Raw genomic sequence first — 8,860 nt, 5'->3', positions numbered from 1 at the left:
ACAATAAAAGAACTGCTGGGGGAAATCATTCTTGACCTCAAGCTTTACTACAGAGCAATAGTGATAAAAACTGCATAGTATTGTTACAGAGACAGACACATTGATCAATGGAATAGAATTGAAGACCCAGGAAGACACACACACACACACACACACACACATGCACACACACACATACAGACACTTGATTTTTGACAAAGTTGCCAAAAATATAGAATGGAAAAAAGGAGACATCTTCAATAAATGGTGCTGTTCTAACTGGCTGTTTGTATGTAGAAGAATGAAAATAGACCCATATTTGTCACCTGGCATAATACTCAAGACCAAGTGGATCAAAGACCTCAACATAAAACCAGATATGCTGAATCTAATAGAAGAGAAAGTAAAAAAGAGCCTAGAACTCATTGGAACAGGGAGAAATTTCCTAAACAGAGCCACAATGGCTCATGCTTGAAGAGCAAGAATTGTTAAATAGGACTTCACAAAACTGTAAAGCTTCTGAAAGGCAAAGGACATAGTCAATAAGACAAATCAGCAATCTACAGGTTGGTGAAAAATTTCACTAATCCCATAGCCAATAAAGGGTTAATATCCAAAATATATAAAGAACTCAAGAAGCTAATCACCAAAAACCAAACAACCCAATCAAAAAATGGGGTATACAACTAAACTGAGAATTCACAAGAGAGGAATCTCTAATGGCTGTGAAGCACCTAAAGAAATATTCAAAGTGTTTAGTGATCAGAGAAACGCAAACCAAAACTACCCTGAGATTCCACCTTATACCAATCAGAATGGCTAAGATCAAAACCTCAGGTGACAACACATGGTGGGAAGGATGTGGAGAAAGAGGAACACTCCTCCATTGTTGGTGGGATTGCAAACTGGTACAACCACTCTGGAATCAATCTGGAGGTTCCTCACAAAATTGGTAATAGATCTACTTGAAGACCAGCAATACCAATCTTGGGAATACACCCGAAAAATGCCTCACCATGCCACGGGGGCATATTTTCCACCTTGTTCATAGCAGCCTTGTTTGTGATAGCTAGAAGCTGAAAACAACCCAGATGTCCCATGACAGAAGAATGGATACAGAAAATGTGGTTCATTTACTTTATAGAATACTACTCAGCTATTACGAAGGAGGACATCCTGAGTTTTGCAGGCAAATGGATGGAACTAGAAAATATCATTCTGAGTGAGGTAACTCAGACCCAAAAGGACATGCATGCCATGTACTCATTAATAAGTGGATTTTAGCAATAATAATAATAATAATAATAATAATAATAATAATAATAATAATAATACAGAATGCTCAAGATATAGTACACAGAACTCAAAAATGTCAACAAGCTGAAGGGTCTAAGTGAGGACTCCTCAGTCTCACTTGTGAGAGAGAAAAAAGCAATCACAATTGGGAAGGGAAGGAGGGACCAGGGAGGTAAAGTGGATTTGGGGTGGGGAAAAAGAAGAGAGCCTGATCACAGGCAACCTTGTGAGTAGGCTGGGGGTCCCTGCAGAATGCACCATAGACTTGGGAGGTGAAAAACTCTCAAGAATCAAAGGAAGGGACCTTAGATGAAATGCCTGACATTAGGGAGAGGGAACTTATAAAGAACCACGCTCCCAGCAGGAAGACAGGGCATCTAGTGAGGGATAGGGTTGTCATCCTACAGTCAAAACTCTGACTCATAATTGTTACTGTCTGAAAGAACTGCAGGGATGGAAATGGAGAAAAGCCTGAGAAAATGAAGGTCCAGTGACAGGCCCAAAGTATGATCCAGCTCAAGAGGAGACCCTAAGTCCTGACACTATTACTGAAGCTATGGAACACTAACAAAAAGGGACCTATCATGACTGCTCTCTGAAAAACCCAACAAGCAGTTAAAAGAGTCAGATGCAGATATTTACACCCAACCAATGGGCAGAAGCAGGTGACCCCTGTGGTTGAATTAGGGAAAAGCTAGAAGAAGCTGAGGAGAAGGGTAACCCTGTAGAAGGACCAGCAATTTCAATTAATCTGGACCCCCAAGATCTCTCAGAAAATGAATCACCAAATAGGCAGCATACACCAGCTTATATGAGGCTTCCAACACATATACAGCAGAGGACTGCTGTGTCTGGGTTCAGTCAGAGAGGATGCACCTAACCCTCAAGAGACTGGAAGCCCCAGGGAGTTTAGAGTTTTGGTTGGGTGGGAGGTGGTGAGTACATCCTTGTGGAGACAGGGGGTGAGTAGGAGATATAGGATGTAGAACAGTCAGAAGGTGGACAATAAAATCTTAAGTGCAAAATAAATAAATAAATAGATAAATAGATGAATGACAAAAAATGATAGCAAAATGTGAACAGAAACTGTATATACCAGGTATTTGTTTATAAATGGAAAATTCTTGCATTTATGATACTCATCTCACAAATGTGGTTAATAGAAATGAAAAAAATTAAAAAGGAATAAAGATAAGTTTGAAGTAGGGGTTAAACACGATTTATAACCTAAATCTCATTTGTTGGTAAATTAATGGTTAAGAATGCATATGTGTTTTAAATCATATTCCTTGGGCCATCAAAATGCCTCATCAGTTAAAGGTATTTGCTGGCAAGCATGGCCCTCTTAGTTCTTCCTTAGGATTCACATGGTTCAAGAAGAGAATGGATTTCTATAAGTTGTTCTTTGACCTCCACAATAATGTGCCGAGGTATAAATATAAATACACACATACATATACATATATATACATACATACATACATACATACATACATACATAATATGTTATACCAAGGGCAGGCTACTATTGCGGCTGATAGCTGAGGCGCTCTCTCTCCCTGCTGCTGAGGCCTGCTGGTGGGGCATGCCTTAGTTAAAAAGGAGGCAATGTATAAATGAGATATTTTATTATAAGAAGGAAAAAATTGGCCGTTTAAGTAGAGAGAAGGAAAGGAGAGTAAGGAGAGGAGAAGAGAGAGAGAGAGAGAGAGAGAGAGAGAGAGAGAGAGAGAGAGAGAGAGAGAGAGAGAGAGAGAGAGAGAGAGAGAGGAAGAAAGCTAGAGAGCAAGGAGGAAAGAGAACAAAGAGCAAGAGAGGAGAGGAAGAGCAAGAGAGAGAAGAGACAAAGAGCAAGAGAGTGAGAAGGGGGCAAAGCACCCCTTTTATTGTATGGGGCATGGCTATCTGTCTGTGGTCGGATGACTGGGGGTAGGGCTCAGCTAGAATGCTGGGAGCTTGGGGCATTTTCTGCCTGATAGACCACACATCTCCTGCAGGGGCAGCTGTGAGGGGTTGTGACTGAAGCGTGAGCCAAAGACTCAGGAGTTATGGCCGAGTTCCTTCTGAACCCTGCAAGCAGAAAACTGCCCACGGAGGCTCTAGGGCCCAAGGCCATATACTCGACTGAGCCTAAGTTACCTGAACAGACCACTACCCTACACTGCCCCACATATATATGTACAAATGGATAGCAGACAATTTTAAAATGTAAAAGAACTTGTTTGTGTGTGAGAGGGTCAGATGAACTTATTGGGCTGGTTCTTTCCATTTATACTTGAGTTCAAGGAATCAAAAGTTATCAGGCATAGGCACCAACACCTTTACTTGCTGAGTCATTTCTCTGACTCAATCTAGCAACATTTAAGATGGCTCTATCATCACTCATTTTACACATATCTCTTTCTCTCATATATGCAAAGCAAGAACAAGTACCATATACTCTGAGATTCATTCATTCTGTCTTCTGTAATCATCCATTGGCCAATGTTTTCTTTTATGAAATAAATAGAAAATAGATTTATTCCTACAAAATTTTACTGTATTATATTACTTTTTTACTTAACTTTAGAATTATAAATATATCTTTAGTTTAAGCATTGGTCTATCATCATTTTTTTAAAAAAAAATTAGAATAATAAAATATATACCCTTTTTTTAAAGACTGAAAAATTGTATGTTACTGTTCCTTAAAATGAGTCTTGTTTTGCCTCATCAATTGAGATATTAGTAAATAATAAAAAGACCCATGTATTTCTTCAAAAAATATGAAATTAGCAGACATAAGAATGCACGGTACTAGAAACAATCATTCTTAGTGACAGAACCCAATCTCTGAAAGACTAATGTTGCATGCTTTCTCTCATTTGTGGATGTAGGCTTTGAATTTTCAGATATTTGTTTTCACTTGGGGTGCCATAGAGATCAGGGAATTAGTAGGGCACAAGGGAAGATCCTTTCAATGGGGGAATAGAATACATTGATATAGAGGGTTAAAATTGAAATAGTGAAAGAGAAATAATTAAACTTTGGTCAGGAAACTTTTGGTCAGAGTAGAGAAAGGAATATGAAAGGAATAATAACTATGACAAGAGCTATATTGAAACTAATTTCTGTAGAAACTTGTTGTGTGACTTTGCATATAAACAGTTAAAACAGAATTTATGTTATAGAACAAAAACAGTGACCCTACTAAACACCAGAGGATAAATAATAAAATGCTCAGTGCAAAGAACAGGTTATTTCTTTCAGAGATATTAGTCAATAAAATTCCTTTGACATCAAAATTTATAGTTTATTGATATTACTCTTTGATATACTACAGAACTTGATGGTAAGCCTCTACTGTAGAAGACCACATATGCTTCAGTCATTAAACACAGAGACATCAAGCTGATACTGGCCTGAAATGTTCATCAATACTAGCTAGTTTTCATAGCACTGAATGAAAGTAATCATAGATCATACCCACATAAAACCTTGCAATCTCCAATTATGACCTTCTTGGCAATGTATGCCCATTGATACGATAGTTACATAAACATCATATGAGAATAAATGACCATTTTCTGTTTGAATTTAAATAATATTCCACAAGATGAAATTTATACCTGATACCATTATTGCACCACCAAGCCTAACTATTGTCTATTGGTGCACATATTATGAAATCAATTGCTCTCCTTGTAGATTAATGCATATCACAACCCTGATCTAAAAATCTTCTGTTTGTGGTACATGGTAATGAATACAGTTGCTCACAACTGATTAAAGTACAGAGAATAAGAGACTTCCGACGGGAGATTTCAGACTGCTGAGCTTTAAGGGAAATATACAAAATCTGATTGAGTCTAGGCCAGATAAAATCTCAGCACAGAAGTAAGGGTGGACAGATATACAACAAACACCCCTAACTATGGAACTTTTGGGAAAGGGGGAGGCAGCTTTCTCTAACACCAATCTTGGCTACCAGCTTGACAAGCAACCTTGGCGACCATAAGCCACAGCTTCTTTGTGCTTGTTAGAGAAAACTTACCAAGAAGACTTTGCCCTAATGATGTTGGTCTCTTGTTAATCACCACTGGCTTTCTATCCTTAGGTAATGAGGATCAATTGTTCCAGTAAAGCTTGATGGTGTGTCTTTTGTTAATCAAAATTTATTCTTTATCCACGGGTAATGAGAAACTACAATTTTTTATTTAAATGTATTACAAGAATGGCCTTGGTAGAGTCTTTGATTCCCTTTCAAACATGTCAAAACAGGTTTCTTCTGTTTGCATTTATCTCAGTATTCTTATCTTCTAAGTTCCTAGAGAACTTCCCATTAAGCTTTAAGCTCTCAATGAATTTTCTAGACCAGTGTTCTAAACACTTATTTCTTCCCCATAGTAACATGATCAGGTTTCTTATGGCAACACCCTATTCCTGGTAACAATTTTTAAAACTGTTCTCTATTGGTTCAAAAAATACTGTGAATAAGAACAACTACAGTAGGGTTGGGGGCTTATTTCATCTTGTAGTTTATAGACAATAATCTAGGGAACTCAAGGCAGGCATCTGGAGGCAAAAAGTAAAACACAAACTATACAGGAATATTGCTTGCTGCCTGCTGCTAATGGCTCATACTCAACTTGCTGTTTTATACAGGGCATGATGGCCTACCTAGGGTTAGAACCAGCTACAGGAGGCTATACCTTGCTATGTCAATAAATAAAGAAGAAAATGTTTCAAAGATTTTCTAACGAGTGAATATGTTGGAGGGATTTTCTTCATTAAGTTTTGCTTTCCACAGATGACACTAGCTTGTGTTAAGTTTAGGAAAAACAAACAAGTATAATTTAGAAAATTATATCATTAAACTAATGAGATTAAATGAATGATTATTAAGTTTCTAGATGCCTTCATAAGACTTTCAGAGATTCTTTAGACACTTGGATAAACCTGGGGTTCTTCTTCCTAAAAGCAAAACAAAGTAAAATGAAACAAATAAATAAACAAATAAAAGTTGCACAACAAACAAACCAAACTGGCCAACAACAACAACAACAACAAAACTATACTATTAGTCCAAATCCAGTAGGCATTATCTGAGGAATGTTCAGGCCAAACTAGTTAATCTAACTGTAGATCTTCATCATTCCTCCTCTCATCTCCAAGTCCAATCCCTCAGCATCACTTACAGCTCAGCAGATAACCTGTTGCCTCTCTTTCATCTCTGACAGCATCTTCAGAAGACTGTGCAGACCTCTCCAACTTTCCCTCTCACATATCCTTTTGGCTCAACCACCAAACCCAGCAGATTTTTCTGGCCGTGTGTGCTAGAAAAGCAAGTAAGCCAGAAAAGCAGGTAGAAAAGCCAAAGAACTTCACTTTCCACATCCAATCCCCTAGTCTTATTTGCAGTTCTCTAGCAGACTATCTTTTTCTACCTCTCCTCACTTTCTGCCCCTATTACCAGTTTGCTAAACAGATCCGAAGGGAACACTCTACTTTCATCTTTTCTGTGGACTCCTCCAAAAAATCTTTGAGCCCCTGCCAATTTCTTTTTATTTTTAAATTATTTTATTAGATGTTTTCTTTATTTACATGTCATACAATATCTCCTTTCCCAGATTCCCCTCCAAAAAAAAAAAACCCAAAATACAAAAAACAACAAGAACAAACACCTGTACCATCCCCCCTCCCCCAGATCACCACCCCACCCTCTCCTACTTACTGGCCCTACACTGGGGCATAGAACCTTCACAGGGCCAAGGGCCTCTCCTCCTCCGATTGATGAGCAACTAGGCCATCCTCTACTATACATATTCTGCTGCAGCAATTAGTCCCACCTTGTGTACTCTATGGTTGGTGTTTTAGTCCCTGGGAGCTCTGAGGGTACTAGTTAGTTCATATTGTTGTTCGTTCTAAGGGGCTGCAAAAACATCAGCTCCTTTGATCCTTTCTCTAACTCCTTCATTGGGGATCCTGTACTCAGTTCAATGGATGGCTGTGAGCCTATACTTCCGTATTAATTAGGTACTGCCAGAGTCTCTCAGGAGACAGCTATATCAGGCTGGATTGTCCTTCCTTCAGTCTCTGCTCCATAGTTAGTCTCTGCAACTCCTTCTATGGGTATTTCATTCTACCTTTTAAGAAAGAATGAAGTGTTCACATTTTGGTCTTCCTTCTTCTTGAGGTTCTTATGGTTTGTGGATAGTACTTTGTGTAGTCTGATCTTCTGGGCTAATATCCACTTATCAGAGAGTGCATACCAAGTGTGTTCTTTGGGATTGGGTTACCTCATTCAGGATGATATTCTCCAGAACCATCCATTTCCTTAAGAATTTCATAGATTCATTGTTTTTAATAATTGAGTAGTACTCCATTGTGTAGATGTACCACATTTTCTGTATCTATTCCTCTGTTGAGGAACATATGTGTTGTTTCCAGTTTCTGGTTATTATAAATAAGGCTGCTATGAACATGGTGGAGTATGTGTCCTTATTACATGTTGGAGCATCTTCTGGGTATATGCCCAGGAGTGGTATAGCTAGGTCCTCTGGTAGTACTATGTGCAATTTCTGGAGGAAGCACCAAACTGATTTCAGAGTGGTTGTACCAGCTTGCAATCCCACCAGCAATGACAGAGTGTTCCTCTTTCTCCACAACCTCCCCAGCATCTGCAGTCACCTGAGTATTTTTGTCATAGCCATTCTGACTGGTGTGAGGTGGAATCTCAGGGTTGTTTGATTTGCATTTCCCTGATGACTAAGGATATTGAACATTTTTTTAGGTGCTTCTAAGTCATATGGTATTCCTCAGTTGAGAATTCTTTGCTTAACTCTGTACCCCATTTTTAATAAGGTTAGTTGGTTCTCTGTGGTTTAACATCTTGAGTTCTTTGTATATATTGGATATTGGCCCTCTATCAGATATAGTATTGGTAAAGATCTTTTCTCAATTTGTTGTTTGCTGTTTTGTTCTATTGACAGTGTCTTTTGGCTTACAGAAGCTTTGCAACTTTATGAGGTCCTATTTGTCAATTCTTGATCTTAGAGCAGAAGCTATTGGTGTTCTGTTCAGGAAATTTTCTCCTGTGTCTATGTGCTCGAGGCTCTTCCCCACTTTCTTTACTATTAGTTTCAGTGTATCTGATTTGATGTGGAGGTCCTGGATCCACTTGGACTTGAGCTTTGTACAAGCAGAAAGGAAAGGATCAATCTGCAATCTTTTACATACAAACTGCTAGTTGAGCCAGCACTATTTGTTGAAAATGCTGGGGTTTGTTTTGTTTGTTTGTTTGTTTTTTGTTTTGTTTTTTGTTTTTTGTTTTTTGTTTTTTTGCACTGGATGGTTTTAGCTACTTTGGTCAAAGATCAAGTGACCATAGGTGTGTGGGTTCATTTCTGGGTCTTCAATTCTATTCCATTGATTGACCTGCCTGTCACTGTACCAATACCATGCAGTTTTTATCACAATTGCTCTATAGTACAACTTAAGGTCCAGGATGGTGATTCCACCAGAGGTTCCTTTATTGCTGAGAATAGTTTTGGCTATCCTGGGTTTTTTTGTTATTCCAGATGAATTTGCAAATTGCTCTTTCTAA

The sequence above is a fragment of the Mastomys coucha genome, chromosome X (assembly GCF_008632895.1).
Source record: "Mastomys coucha isolate ucsf_1 chromosome X, UCSF_Mcou_1, whole genome shotgun sequence".
NCBI classification, from domain to species: Eukaryota; Metazoa; Chordata; class Mammalia; order Rodentia; family Muridae; genus Mastomys; species Mastomys coucha.
This window is presented reverse-complemented; position numbering follows the sequence as displayed.